This window comes from Gossypium arboreum, chromosome 8, assembly GCF_025698485.1.
Source record: "Gossypium arboreum isolate Shixiya-1 chromosome 8, ASM2569848v2, whole genome shotgun sequence".
NCBI classification, from domain to species: domain Eukaryota; kingdom Viridiplantae; phylum Streptophyta; class Magnoliopsida; order Malvales; family Malvaceae; genus Gossypium; species Gossypium arboreum.
This window is the reverse complement of record NC_069077.1, coordinates 39,972,207-39,986,341: the sequence shown is the minus strand read 5'-3', so window position 1 is coordinate 39,986,341 and position 14,135 is coordinate 39,972,207. Positions and strand designations below refer to the sequence as shown.

The following is a 14,135-nucleotide window of genomic DNA, read 5'->3' as shown; positions in this document are numbered from 1 at the left end:
TGCAAATGGGTTCACGATGGCAAGGAAAATCATGAGGTTTGACTATTATTGGGCCACTATGGAAGGGGATTGTATCAACTATACCAAGAAATGCCATAAGTGTCAGATTTATGGGGACAAAATTCATATACCACCTTCACCTTTGCATGTCATGACTTCTCCATGGCCCTTCTCCATGTGGGGCATAGATGTCATTGGACCAATATCACCGAAAGCTTTGAATGGACATCGGTTTATCTTCGTGGTAATTGACTACTTTACAAAATGGGTAGAGGCCACTTCTTATGCGAATGTTACTAAGTCAACAGTGAGTCAATTCTTGAAGACGGAGATCATTTATCGGTATGGAATGCCTGAGAAGGTCATATCCGACAATGCATTAAACTTGAACAACAAAATGATAGTAGAGGTTTACGACTAGTTCAAGATCAAGCATCACAATTCTTCTCCCTATCGTCCAAAAATGAATGGGGCGGTGGAGGCCGCCAAGAAGAACATTAAGAAAATAGTGGGGAAGATGACTGAGACCTATAGAGATGGGCATGAGAAGTTACCGTTTGCACTCTTGGCCTATCGAACATCTGTCAGAACCTCTACTAGGGCAACCCCATTCTCGTTAGTTTATGGGATGGAAGCAGTGTTACCTATTGAAGTAGAAATACCTTCTCTTCGAATTTTGACGGAGATAAGGTTAGATGAAGCTGAATGGGTTCAATCCCGATATGACCAGTTGAACTTGATTGAGGAAAAGAGTCTAAGAGCCATTCGACATGGTCAGATGTATCAAAAGCGAATGATGCGAGCTTATGACAAGAAAGTTCGACCAAGAGAGTTCCGCGAGGGAGACCTTGTACTGAAAAAGATCCTTCCTATTCAAAAGGACTTTAAAGGGAAATAGATGCCGAATTGGGAGGGGCCATATGTCGTGAAGAAAGCTTTCTGTGGCGGTGCATTGATCTTAATGGAAATGGATGGGAAAAGTTTACCCAACCCAGTGAACTCAGACTCAGTTAAAAAATACTTTGTCTAAAGGAGAAGAGAATCCAAGGTGAAAACCCGCAAAGGCCGCCTTGTGACCAAAAGGGTTTTGAGTTGAAAACCCAAAAGGGCACTCAAATTTTGAAGCATCCGGCAATCTTGCTCAACAAAGAACGAAGAACGTTGCATACTGGGGCATCGACAAAGTACTTTGAATCTTCTAAACACATGCCTTCATGAAGTTGATGTATAAGCGCTCAAGCGACAATATCTAGGGCATCTAATTTTTGGCCTATTTGCTATCTTTAGATTTTTTTCTCTCTCTTCTCAAAGATAGGCTTTCAGATTAATTTCCTTTGTAACTTTTTCGATAATTCATTCAAATCCAATTATTCTTAGAGATTTATTTATCTTCCATTATTCTTTAAGTATGTTGCATTGAAATAATGATAGATGAACTAAATATGTTCACAAACGAAGTTTTACGCATTACTCTAGAATTTCTAGATAATACAAGAAACTAAAACAGGACAATTATTCAAGAAATTCACATAAGTAAGGGATGAAGGAACTCGAGGAATTTCTTTCTTCCAGTCCAAAAGGAAAATGGACAAAACCAACAATTCAATTCTAAGGAAAGATTTGAGGAAGGTTACAGGCCTACAGACTGAGCAAGAATAATACTTTGAGAAAAGAAAAGACAAATGAAGGAATGAGTGGTAACGTTTAGGGTAGGGGTCATGTTCACAACATTTTGCATCATAACATGCTTAATTAGGAACATTCGACTCACTTTGATCATAGCATCCTAATCATCAGGCATAATCATGTTACAGGTTATTAAAGACGACGCGCCTAAATCCTCTAAGCAGTAGGGTAATAGGCTGTAGCATAGCAGATCTGGCTGAAGCGAGATCCAAGATGGTTTGGCATCCTTGTGTTTACAAGGAACAAATCGAAGACATAGCTGATTTGGCTTTCACGTGTTTACCATGAAGCAAATCTAAGATAATTTGGCATCTCTGTATTGTCAGAGAACAAATCAAAGTTTGGCGTCTCCATATTTGACGGAGAGCAGACACATAGCAGATCTGGCCTTCAGATGTTTATACTGAAGCAGATCCAAGATGATTTGGCATCCTTGTGTTTACAAGGAACAAATCGAAAACATAGCTGATTTGGCTTTCACGTGCTTACGATGAAGCAAATCTAAGATGATGTGGCATCTCTGTATTGTCAGAGAACAAATCGAAGTTTGGCATCTCCATATTCGATGGAGGGCAGACACATAGCAGATCTAACCTTCAGATGATTAGACTGAAGCAGATCCAAGATGGTTTGGTATCCTTGTGCTTACAAGGAGAAAATCAAAGACATAGCTGATTTGGTTTTCGTGTGCTTACGCTGAAGCAAATCTAAGATGATTTGGCATCTCTGTATTGTCAGAGAACAAATCGAAGAAGCAGATTTGGCGTCTCTGTGTTCGGTGGAGAGCAAATCGAAGATATCAACATGACAGTCATAAGTTTACAGGAAGCAGATTGAAGACCATGATTTGATAAGAACGGTCAAATTTGGTCTTTCTAAATCTTTGCTCGATTCCCGTCACACAGCAATGAGCAAAGAGGGGCAGCTGTAGTAGCCCAAATTTGACCGGGCTGAAAACAGAATAAAAGAATTAAATAAATAAGTATTTATTTATTTAAAATGTCCATTAAAAAGTCCTTTGACAAAGTCCAAACCGAAAGCTCATATACATAGCCCAAACTGAGTATTGTTTATGGCCCATTTACAAGAAATACTGGTAGCCCACATGCAAAACTGTTAACCCAATACCCAAAATCCCCAGCAAACCCATTACACCCTCAGCCTAAACCTACCCTTGACCCAACTCGATAAAGCCCAAGGGGCCCAAATGATTAACTGGATTAGGAAACCCTAGAGTTTCCAGGAACCTTAGGCGCCGCAATGAAATTCTGGAAGCTGCGGGCACTCTAAGCGACGCGACCTTTCATCTCGTGCAAATTCAATAGCCCAATCGTCACCACCATGTGCATCGTGATCAGACGTCGCGCCACCATCGACGAGCAAGTCACGCCAGAATTCGGCGTTTGCTCCATCAGTGCGCAGACATCAGTGATCGAGCGAGATTCTCGTGGATTACCTGCGAACAAAATAGGAAACAATGACAGAAAACCAAGGCAAACATGGAAAGAAATCGTTGATTTGTTTCCTAAACCATAACAGTCTAAGGCTATAAAGCCTTTCTTCAAATCTGTAAAAAGGAACTTACGATACACACATAAAAATACCACAAAGATATTGTACATCAAATATTTTGCAATAATATATCAGAGATATTTCACAAGAAACGAATGTGATTTTTATCTCATATTTCGTTTCTTTTCTCTTTTCTTAGACGAATATACAAACTGTTTTTAAAAAAAAATAGTAACATTCAAAAGAAAAGGAGTTAACTGTGGAAGGACAAAGGTTTTTAAACCCTCAGACCACCGCGTACGATGGTGCATGAGGCGCATGTGCAGGCACTACATTGTAGTCGGAGACCGAAGGCCGGACTACCCCTTCTCTCCTTTTTAGAGAATTTTCAAGTTTTTTTTTAAAAGTGGGGTACTAAGGTTTTAACATTTATAGTCCTACGAAAACGGTGTCATTTTGGCTTAGCTTGATAAGCACTAAAACGACATCATTTCAACAGAGAGGATCCGCGTGTTGACCCGATTACCCGGGGAGGATCCGCGTGTTTTTGTGAATTGGGTAAATTGCCCAATTGATCCTTCCTCCTTTTTAATATTTACAATTTCATTTTATGTTTATTCAAATTGGCCTTAACTTCTTACAGTTAATTCAATTTAGTCCCAATGGCCAGTAGAATTTATTCTGGGAAACGACGTCGTTTTTTAGGATTAGGGCTAATTGCCCAGTGAGTCCTCTGAATTTAACACGCATTCGGAACCAGGACCGAAATTTTTACTATTTTGCAGATTAACCTTAGATTTTCTAATTAAATTCAATTTTAATCCTTTATATTTTAATTTACTTTAAATACTTTATATATTTTTATAAATATTAGTTATATATTATTGTTATTATCCAATACATTATTTAATCATATATTTTATCTATAAATTATATTATATTATATATTTTATTTTATATATTTCTTTATATATTTTTATAAAATTGTATTACTATTTACTAAATTTGTAAATACCAAATAAATTTTAAAAATTATTAATAAATAATAGTATATATTATCCTTATTTATAATAGTATCCATATTCCATTTATATATATTACACCTTTTCTTTATTTATATATTTTATATATGTACATTATTTATTTTATAAAATTCTTATGAAAATTACTCATATCCTATTTATTTTATAATATACGTATACCATATTATATTTCATTATAATTATTTATGATTTTTTATTACATACGATATTATATTATTTAATATTCCTTATAATATCTATCTTTCTTATATTTTTATATATTATTTATTTTGTTTTTTTATACTATTTATTTTACTATATTTTATATGCAAATTACTTATTATATTTTTATTATTTTATATTATATTTCCTTATATTTTATTCATATTATATTATTATATATAACTTATTTTAAACATTTTTTAAATTTATATTTTAGGTATTTTTATCAATAATTGCTCACTTTATTTTATATTTTAATATATATATTGAACCTTTCTTTATATTATGTCAATACATTAGATGTTGGTCTCATAATTTTATTAAATGTTGAGTCCTTGACATATTATTATTTTTATTGTATTTTTTATATATATGTGTCAAATTGTATATCATGCATCATTTTTATTATCAATATGTTTAAATGTACGATGAATTACATGTTAATGTATTTTTACCTATTCTTCTTAAATATATATCGTGTTTTATGTATATTTTACTTATTTAAAATTTGCCATGTTTCTTATATGTATATGTTAGTTAATGTATGATATTTATGCTATTGTGCTTTTATTTACCCATTACTATAACATGTTATCCCGTATGTTATGTTAATATGCTCCTTCATGCATCGATCTAAAAAACGAGACTTTAAAGTTTTCAAAAATAAAGGCAATACTTGGTCTTTGGAAATTTCGAGAAAAGTAATGCCCTAGCTTATTGGGTTGCAACTTTTCTCGTTGAGTTCGAATAGTCAAGCACCCTTCTAAGTTTTTTAAGGTTTTCTAAGTGCAAGCAACTGTCTCGGAACTTCAAGGCGTTGTGTCCTAACTTACTAGATATGGCGTTTCGTTGTTTCGAGATAGGGATTTCCAACAAGGCTAACTTAGTGTCAGATATCTTAAAAATATTATGTCCTAACTTATAGGATGTAATATTTTGATTTATTTGATACAAGTGAACCCTAATTTTCAAAATCAAAAATATTAAAAAAGGATTGCATCTTAAAATTTTTAAATTTCCGACATTAAAGACACTTGATAATCAATTAGGTACCAATTTTGGGCGTTACGAGGGTGCTAACCCTTCCTCGTACGTAACTAACTCCCGAATCCATTTTCTCGATTTTCGTAGACCAAAATTAATGTTTTAAAACAAAACATTTTATAAGGTGATCCAATCACACCTAAAAAGATTGGTGGCGACTCCCGTTTTCATTTTTTTAAAGTGGATTCCCATTTTCCAAAACCCGATTAAAAATGGTCTCGACAACAGAAAAATAAAAAGTAGTCTTAAATTAAAATTAAAGTAAAAACATAAAATAATAAATAAAGGTTTTTAAACATCTTCATCGCTAGATGGTTCGCGAGGTGGGGGTGGCGATGAGATGTGGAGGTGCTGACAAATCTATTGTAGAGTAGCATCAATGTGATCGAAGTGCTGAAAACATTGCTGCTCGAATGGAGTTAGGCGCTCAGAGATGTCAGCGTATGAAGTAGCCGCATAAACTGGACAAGAGGGTGGTGGTGGCTGAGATGGTGGGTCCTCGTGACGTGGAGGGACATCATCAGTAATGTCCTCGGTGGCCTCCTCCTTGGTGGATTGGGTGAGATGGTACTGAGGAGGGAAGGTGCCACGTCGTTTCTCGATCATCCTTATACTTAGCATGCTCGAGATGCCCTGTGGGGACATTTGGCCCATGAGAGTGAGGGAGGATGATTGGGCTGCTGTGTTGAGGAGCTCGAAGTGCCGAGCCAACCGCGTCACATATGGCCCAATGGAGATGGCCCCCTTCCTATGCCGCTCCGTCTGATGTTGAATGGCGAGGACAATGAAATAAGCAAGGTCGATGACGTGCCCGTGCGACATACACCATAGAAAGTAAGCATCGTTGTAACACACCAAACCCAGCCCAGACATTATGGCCAAGTCTGGCGTGTCACATTGAATTGTTTTTCGAAAACCATGTTTTCACTGAAAAACCCTTCTTGATGTTTAGAAACTTTTACCGTTTAAACTTGTAAACCTTTGTAGTGGTAGAAACAGGTTATTTTAAAAATAGTTAAGTATCGAAAAAAAAATCAAACCTTCTTTGTCATGGCTTAAAGTGAATGGATACTACGCACCAGGTAAGATTCAAGTAAGGAGGAGGTGAGTCAATTAGACTGCTTAAGTATCTAGCTCTTCCATGATCCAATCCTAGACATGCACACATCCATTCCCACACTTTAAGCTTATTACTTGTCCACGAACAACAAATTAAGTTGAAGTCTATTTAAAATATTTATTTCCTTTGAAAACATTTACTTTGCGGAAGCTTTGCTCGGTTATCGTGATATTTTGAAAATAAGTAACTTTTATAAAAACGCGCCCTAGAGCTATCCAATTTTAAGGAATCAATTTAAGTGATGTGAATGTCAAGTTGAAAACGATTTAAGTAATTTAAAAACCCAAAATAAAAATAATAGAGCGGCCTTATTACAACTTTAACCAACATAGAAATAATAAAAAATAAATGCTAGATTTAAAAGGAAGCTAATTGAAACTTATTTAAAAAAAAAACCAGAAATTTAATCTTCGTGGCCACTCTGAATCCCACCCAGCTCCAAGTCCACCAACTAGGGCTCACCTGCAAGGATGGAAGAGAAAGGGGGTGAGTTTGGAAAACTCAGAGTGTATGGAAAACCCATCCAAAGCCCAAGTCAGCTCAAGCCCATTGGGCATAAACCCTGTTCAGATAACGGTGGTCTTGGGTTGAAGCCCTTTTCGAATCTGATAAAGCGGGCCTTAGCCCCTTTTAGATAACAAGATGGCCCATAGGCCCATTCCGCAAACGTAAGACATATTCGTGTATGCAAGCCCAAACCAGCCTATAACCAACCACTACACTCCACCCGCACCACCCTACACTCCATGTGGGAATAGCTCAACCCACTCATTTTACACTCCACAGCTTGCGGCATTCTTTGCTCAGTATCGAGAAGTTGAGGCAAAGCCTCCAAGACGTGGACAAGCCACTTCAAGATTTCCTCCATCAATAACCCAGTCCCATGCATCAGATGATAATAACATGGCATACAGTAAATAGTAACAGCCAAACATGCATTCAGGTCAACCTTAACCCTAGGGGTACATTAGTAATTTTGCTCCTAGGGGTAAATTTGTAAATTTTCCACCTATAAAGGTATTTCAGTAATTTTATCAGTTTTAAGGGTTCTCATGAATGTTACGATCCTTACTAGCCCCTTTGTCATCCCAATAATTTATTTATCTCAATTTCACAATTTTAACCATTAGGCCCTAAAACCCCTAATGGGCCCTACAGTGTCCACTAGCAATTTAAGCCCATTTAATTCAAGTTTTATGACTAGTTTACCAGTTTAAGCAGTTTTGATTCCACAGTCTAATAGAACATACTTATTGCCTATTTTATTATTATTTTACCCGTATGGGCTCGCAAGCCTATTGGGCCCAATTTTAGCCTATTGAGGCCCAATTACCGAAGTGCACGACATTTCACATACGACTAACTTACCACTTTTCGATTTCAGATCTAATGATTTCTAAACATCTTGTGAGCACTCGCACACTCACAAGCCCACGGAATGCCGAATTTTTGGCATTTCGGCTTTTTCCGATTTGAACTATGAGAGGGTGTTCGATACACACCTGATTTAGAACGGTACGTTGGTGAGATCCTCACACGAACTGCCTTTTGCTGAAATATGGGTTAGATCTGATTAGCCAACCAAATTAGTCTTCAAGCCCTTTGCTATACGTCCCCTTGTCCACGCTAACGCTTACACAGCCAAACAGAAAGAGGCACAAAACCTTTAGTCCAAAACGCTAGCCACCTATGAGGGTTTCGGCTTTTCTTAACTCCCGAAATAAAGAAATAGTTCTGAAAACTTACCACCAATTCCTTCAGCCAACGATTCCACTTTAGTTCTTATTCGATTCTGATGTAGATCTAACCTTCAAACCCTTGCAGAAGTTGGCCCTTTTCTGATCTAAAGGTTCGGCTATGCCTTTAAACAATGGGGTTTTCGGCTTTTTGAAACAGTGAAGAAGATGAGATATGAGAGTTTTGTAGTGGCTTTGTCGATAGAACTATAGGGTTTAGAAGAAGAAAGAATCAGCCACAAGATGGAGAAGAATCAGAGGGTTTGGCTAGGAGAAATCAACACAGAAGAAATATAGGGTTTTGGGATTTTGGCTTTTGTGTATAAAGCTTAGGAACAAATGATTAGAAAGTGGAGATGAGTAAAATAGTAGAAGGATTTGGCTATGGGGGAAAAGAAGAAGAGAAAGTAGATGAAGAGAAAATAAAAGAAAATAAAAGAAGGGAAAGAAGAAAAAGAAAGGAAGTAGATGAAGAGAGGAGAAAAGAAAAGAAAATAGAAGAAGAAAAAACTGAATCCTAAAGGCCAAAATATACGACACTTATTAGCTATGGCCGAGTGAGTGTATTTCAGCATAGGAATTCTTTCTAAATTCCAATTCCCCGAATTGCTTCTTGATATTTGGCCACATTCAATGTTTGAATTCCATTCAAACTCTTGACCGATCAGCTCACCGTTTGTACTGCCTCAGCATGCTGCCAAGGGTCCTGATCAAACCCCAACTCCTTCCCCATGCATGCAGTAAAAATCCCAACCTTGCGTGCGCGAGATGAAGCTCGAACCCCAGACCCCCGTCTGCCTTGTGCCCTTGCGCCTTCGCCTGAGCTATTGACCACTACACCACATTTTCTCCTTTACTAATATATGGTTACAATTAATTATAAACCTTACCTGCTGAAGCTTTGGTCCGCTTTAAAATAAAAGGGGAATTTCGCCTTCCACACAACTCGAACCTGTGCCTTTGTGGAACTCTTAGCGCCCTACTGCCACTGCGCCACAAGCGTCCTTGTAGCATAACTCAGTCACAACTATTCTTCAACCTTACTTTACTGCGACCTGGCTTCTAAAATAAAAACAAGCCTTTGTGTGCACCAACCCTCGAACCTAGGCACTATACCACACTCTCAGAACCTCTGCCACTAGACCGAACTTCCCTTTGTGTTACCTTTTAACCCCAACTATATATAAGGCTTCCCTGTGTCGTTCCCTGATATAAAGAAAATAAAACACTTTTGCACATGCCGGGAGTCGAACCCCAGCTCTCCTTCCCACTACCTAGCATGCTAACCACTGGGCCAGGTACGCTTCTTCATGCCTAGTCTTGCCCAATTTATTTTATAAGCCTTATGCCCAGATTCCCTCTATGAGGCAAAAATTAAAACAATTTTTTCCTAGAGTTTAAACACCAAAACAACAATATTTTTATAAATATATCTAATAATAAAATTTCAAATATCAATAATACAAGATAAGTAATAATAATAATTTTCATAAAATTTTCAAACATACATACAAGAATATTTTTCTAATAATAATAATTTTATCTCATAATACTAATTAACTTTTCATAAAAATTTAAAATATCGTAATAATAAATACAAGAAAATTTTCTAATAGTAATTTAATTCAAAATTTTTCTTAAACGATAATATTTAAAACTTCTTAATTATTCAGGTTTTCTTCTATCCGAATCCCAAACTCAAAGCCCACTCTTCTAGGCCCCAAATTCAGGGTGTTACAGTAGTGAGTGTTGACGACGCCAGTGCTCTCTCTCCTTCCTATTAACGTGTGAGCCAAAATGGCGTGTAAGTACCTCAGAGATGGAGGGAGAGCCGATGCCTTGGAACGGCTAGGATTGTAGGAGGTAGCGCAGGGGGTGAGGGCGTCCCAGCACTTCAAGGGAGAGTATTAGATGTGGCGGTGGAGAGTGTCAAGGTCGTTCTCATCCCTAAACTCCTCTGTATATAGACCCAAAGCGGTTCCGAACTCTGGGACGTTCAATTGGCGGACTAGATCGCTGAGGCGAAATTGGATTGTTCTCTGGTCATCAAAACGGGCCATCACGGTCTGAAGATGAAACGTTGAGCAGAGTTCCATAGTGAGTTCGAGATATGTCGGCTTGACAATCTCAAAGAAAAGCCCCAAGGGTCGGTGGTGAGGAGGGCCCGAATTGCATTCGCGAGTTGGGCTTGTTCTAGAGCGGCCCAGTCTATACAGCAGCCCACTTCCAAGGGTCGGGCCTGTAGAATCTGGAAAAGTTATTATTGGGGCCTGATGGGGAACTGCAGGAAAGGGTGACAAATTTCTGCGGTAGGACTCGAGAAAGATGACGCTCCCTTCCTTTTCTTCGAAGTAGGGACGACGGGTTTCTTTCCTCGTGAAGATGACATGGTGTACCTGTAATGGAAATTAAAGTGGAATGTGAATACTTTCCATGGGGCTTAGATATTAACCTATACTACAATAGCTAAAGTAAATGTGCCAAATAACCCTATAAGAATAAGTAAAGAATGAATTTGTGTGGGGTTAATAGTATGAAACCCCATAGAAACAATTACCATGAATGAATGTAGCCTAATATACTGACTAGAAAATATAAAAATTACCAAAACAAAGCTTAAAAATATACATTTATCTACTTAACTATGAATGTGCAAGTAAAATAGTCAAATGGAGCATAGAAATCATGAAATGAGTAAGAACTTCAACATGAAAAGGATGATAACTACTCTAGATACGAAGTTTGAGTGATAGAAAGATGAAAAGAACATGAAAAGTGAAGATTACTATGATAAATAGCATTAGAAATCAGTAAAATGAAAGAGAAAAGAGTAAACAAATGCTAGAAAGAAGAGAATGAGCATAAAAAATGGGGTTAGAAGTGGTGCACGGGCATGTTAGGGAGGTCGTGTTGACTTGCAGCGGCTAGGGTTAGGGATTTTGGGTGAGGGAGATGATGAATAGTGAAGGGTATTTATAGATTTGGGGACACACGGCTAGAGAACACGCCCGTGTTCCCTAATTTTTTCCTGTGTGATTCGCGAATTTTGAATTTGGGCGTGTTTGACAATTTCCCTATGCCCGTGTACCTTGGGCATGTTAGTGCGCACGGACATGTCGCACGGCCTTGTCTGTCTTTGTTTGCTTCTCCCATGCCCGTGTATGAAGGGTCACGACCGTTTTGTTTTGGCAGGTTCGGCCATGGTTTCTTGGCACGGGCGTGGCATATGCCCGTGTTAATTTGACAGGTTTGGCCACAGTTTCAAGGCACGAGTGTGTCGCACGCCCGTGTTGTTTTGGCAGGTTTGCCCATGGCCATGTCGCACAGTCGTAGAGATTTATCGTAGCTCATGCTGGGGAAAATCTTTGCCCTATTTCTACACGGTCCTAAGCACGCCCGTGTTCTTGGCTGTGTGTACTTTCGAAAGCCTGCATTCCATGAGTCGGTTAGTATGTTAGATGTTAAAACTAAAATTTAAAGAAATTAATATTGTTAGTGCTCGGGTTGCCTCCCAAGAAGCGCTAATTTATAGTCTAAGCTCGACTTACCTTTCCATTGAATGGTCATGGTGGTTCGAGGAGTTTATACTCCTCATTCCTACTGTGAATCTCATCAAAATAAGGTTTTAAATAGGTATTGTTTACCTTAAAAGTGTCGAATTTGGGATGACTTACGTCGACTGTACCAAATGGGAAAATGCTAAGTACCGTAAGAGGAATTTCTTCATTCGGTTTGGCAGTGTCAATGTAAGGATCTGCGGCATCTAATGAAACTTTAGCTCCAACCATAAGTTGATTTGGTAAGGTATTGAGCTCGTTCTGGCGTAGTTTTGGTTTATCGTGTGTTCTCAGTTTATGTGTCCACCATTCATCTAGCTCCTCGATTTGTAGCCTTCATTCTTCATGAATAGGTCCTCTATTATTGCTTAAAAATGACTCATGTACTTCCTTCAAACTCATTTCTTGCAAAGTAGGTTGCACCATATTGTCAGTTTTAGTAAAATGGTTTAGACAATCACCTTCAATTTTCGATGTGTTGCCGAAATTGCGAGCTTGAAAGGTGATTGTTTTGTCTCCCACACGAAGTGTGAGCACACCTGTGCCAACATCAATAATCGTTCTAGCAGTTGCTAAAAAGGGCCTTCCTAAAATCAAAGGGGTGTTTCTATCCTCCTCTATGTCTAGAACAACGAAGTCAACGGGAAATATAAATTTATTGATTTTAACTAGCACATCTTCAATAATACCCCTAGGAAACCTTATAGTTTTATCTGCTAATTGAATGCTTATCCTAGTCTGTTTGGGTTTCCCAAAACCTAATTGTTTAAACATCTTGTAAAGCATGACGTTAATACTAGCCCCTAAACCAGCTAATACATTATTAACACCTAAACTACCAATTAAACAGGGAATTGTAAAACTCCCTGGATCTTTCAATTTGTTGGGTAGATTATTCTGTAGAATAGCTGAGCAAACTGCGTTTAGCTTCACATGTGAAGCCTCATCCAACTTTCGTTTATTTGCTAAAAGCTCTAAAAATTTCATTACGTTTGGCATCTGCGATAGAGCTTCGATAAACGGTAAGTTAATATGTAATTTTTTAAGAGTTTAAGGAATATACCAAATTGTTCATCTGAGCAGTCTTTCCTTGTCGCATTAGCTTATGGCACACAAGGTTTGTATTTTGTACTTACCCGGTTCTACTCATTGTGGTCTACCTCACCTTTACCTTTGCTTATCTCAGTTTCTTGCCTTGGTTTTGGTTCAAGTGTGACTAACCATTCCTCATCTTGACTAGTAATCGCGTTGAGTTGCTCCCTTGGGTTAGATTCTGTATTGCTTGGCAAGCTGCCTTGTGGTCGTTCAGAAATTAACTTGGCAAGCTATCCAATCTGAGTTTCGAGCCCTTGGATTGATGCTTGTTGATTTTTAAGTGCTGTCTTGGTATTCTGAAAACAAGTTTCTGACACCGATATAAACTTTGAGAGCATCTCTTCAAGGTTCAGCTTCTTTTCTTGTTGGTAGGGTGGTTGTTGAAAATCCAGAGGATGTTGTGGCCATTGATTTCCTTGACCGCCCCACGAGAAATTGGGATGGTTCCTCCAACCTGCATTATAAGTGTTACTATATGGGTTATTTCGGGGTCTAGAGTTATTGTTACCCATATATTGGACTTGTTCCTCCTCGATGCTAGGGTTGAAGGGTTGATATTCTGTACATGCTCCTGCTCCATTCGAATTGCACCTCATCACTGGATGTACCTGAGTAGAACCACACAAATCGTCAATCTTTTTATTTAAGAGTTCTACTTGGTTAGATAGTATAGTAACAGCGTCGAGGTTGAAGACACCGGCTGCTTTCGTCGGCTTTGTTCTTATAACTTGCCACTGATAGTTTTTTAGTGACATCTCTTCAATAAATTCGTAAGCCACCTCAGGTGTCTTATTATTGATAGTTCCTCCAGTGGCTGCATCAATCATCTGCCGAGTTGAAGGATTCAGGCCATTATGGAATGTTTGAACCTATAGCCAAAGCGGTAACCCATGGTGAGGACACCTTCTCAAAAGGTCCTTGTATCTCTCCCACGCATCGTAGAGTGTTTCTAAATCCATCTGCACAAAAGAAGAGATATCATTACGTAATTTGGCTATTTTAGCCGGTGGAAAATATTTTAATAAACTTTTTTTGATCATTTGTTCCCAAGTAGTGATTGACCCTCGTGGTAACGAGTTCAACCACTGTTTAGCCTTATTCCTTAACAAAAAGGGAAACAATCGAAGACGTATGGCATCAT

The 14,135-nt window shown here is 38.1% G+C and overlaps 1 non-coding gene across 1 annotated transcript; it reads left to right on the top strand.

Annotated features, from left to right (window-relative positions):
- Nucleotides 1-13,879: 13,879 nt before the first annotated feature.
- LOC128279546 (small nucleolar RNA R71) lies at nt 13,880-13,986 on the top strand. Its single transcript, XR_008269748.1, has one exon. It is a non-coding gene; the product is annotated as a small nucleolar RNA R71 (small nucleolar RNA).
- Nucleotides 13,987-14,135: the final 149 nt, after the last annotated feature.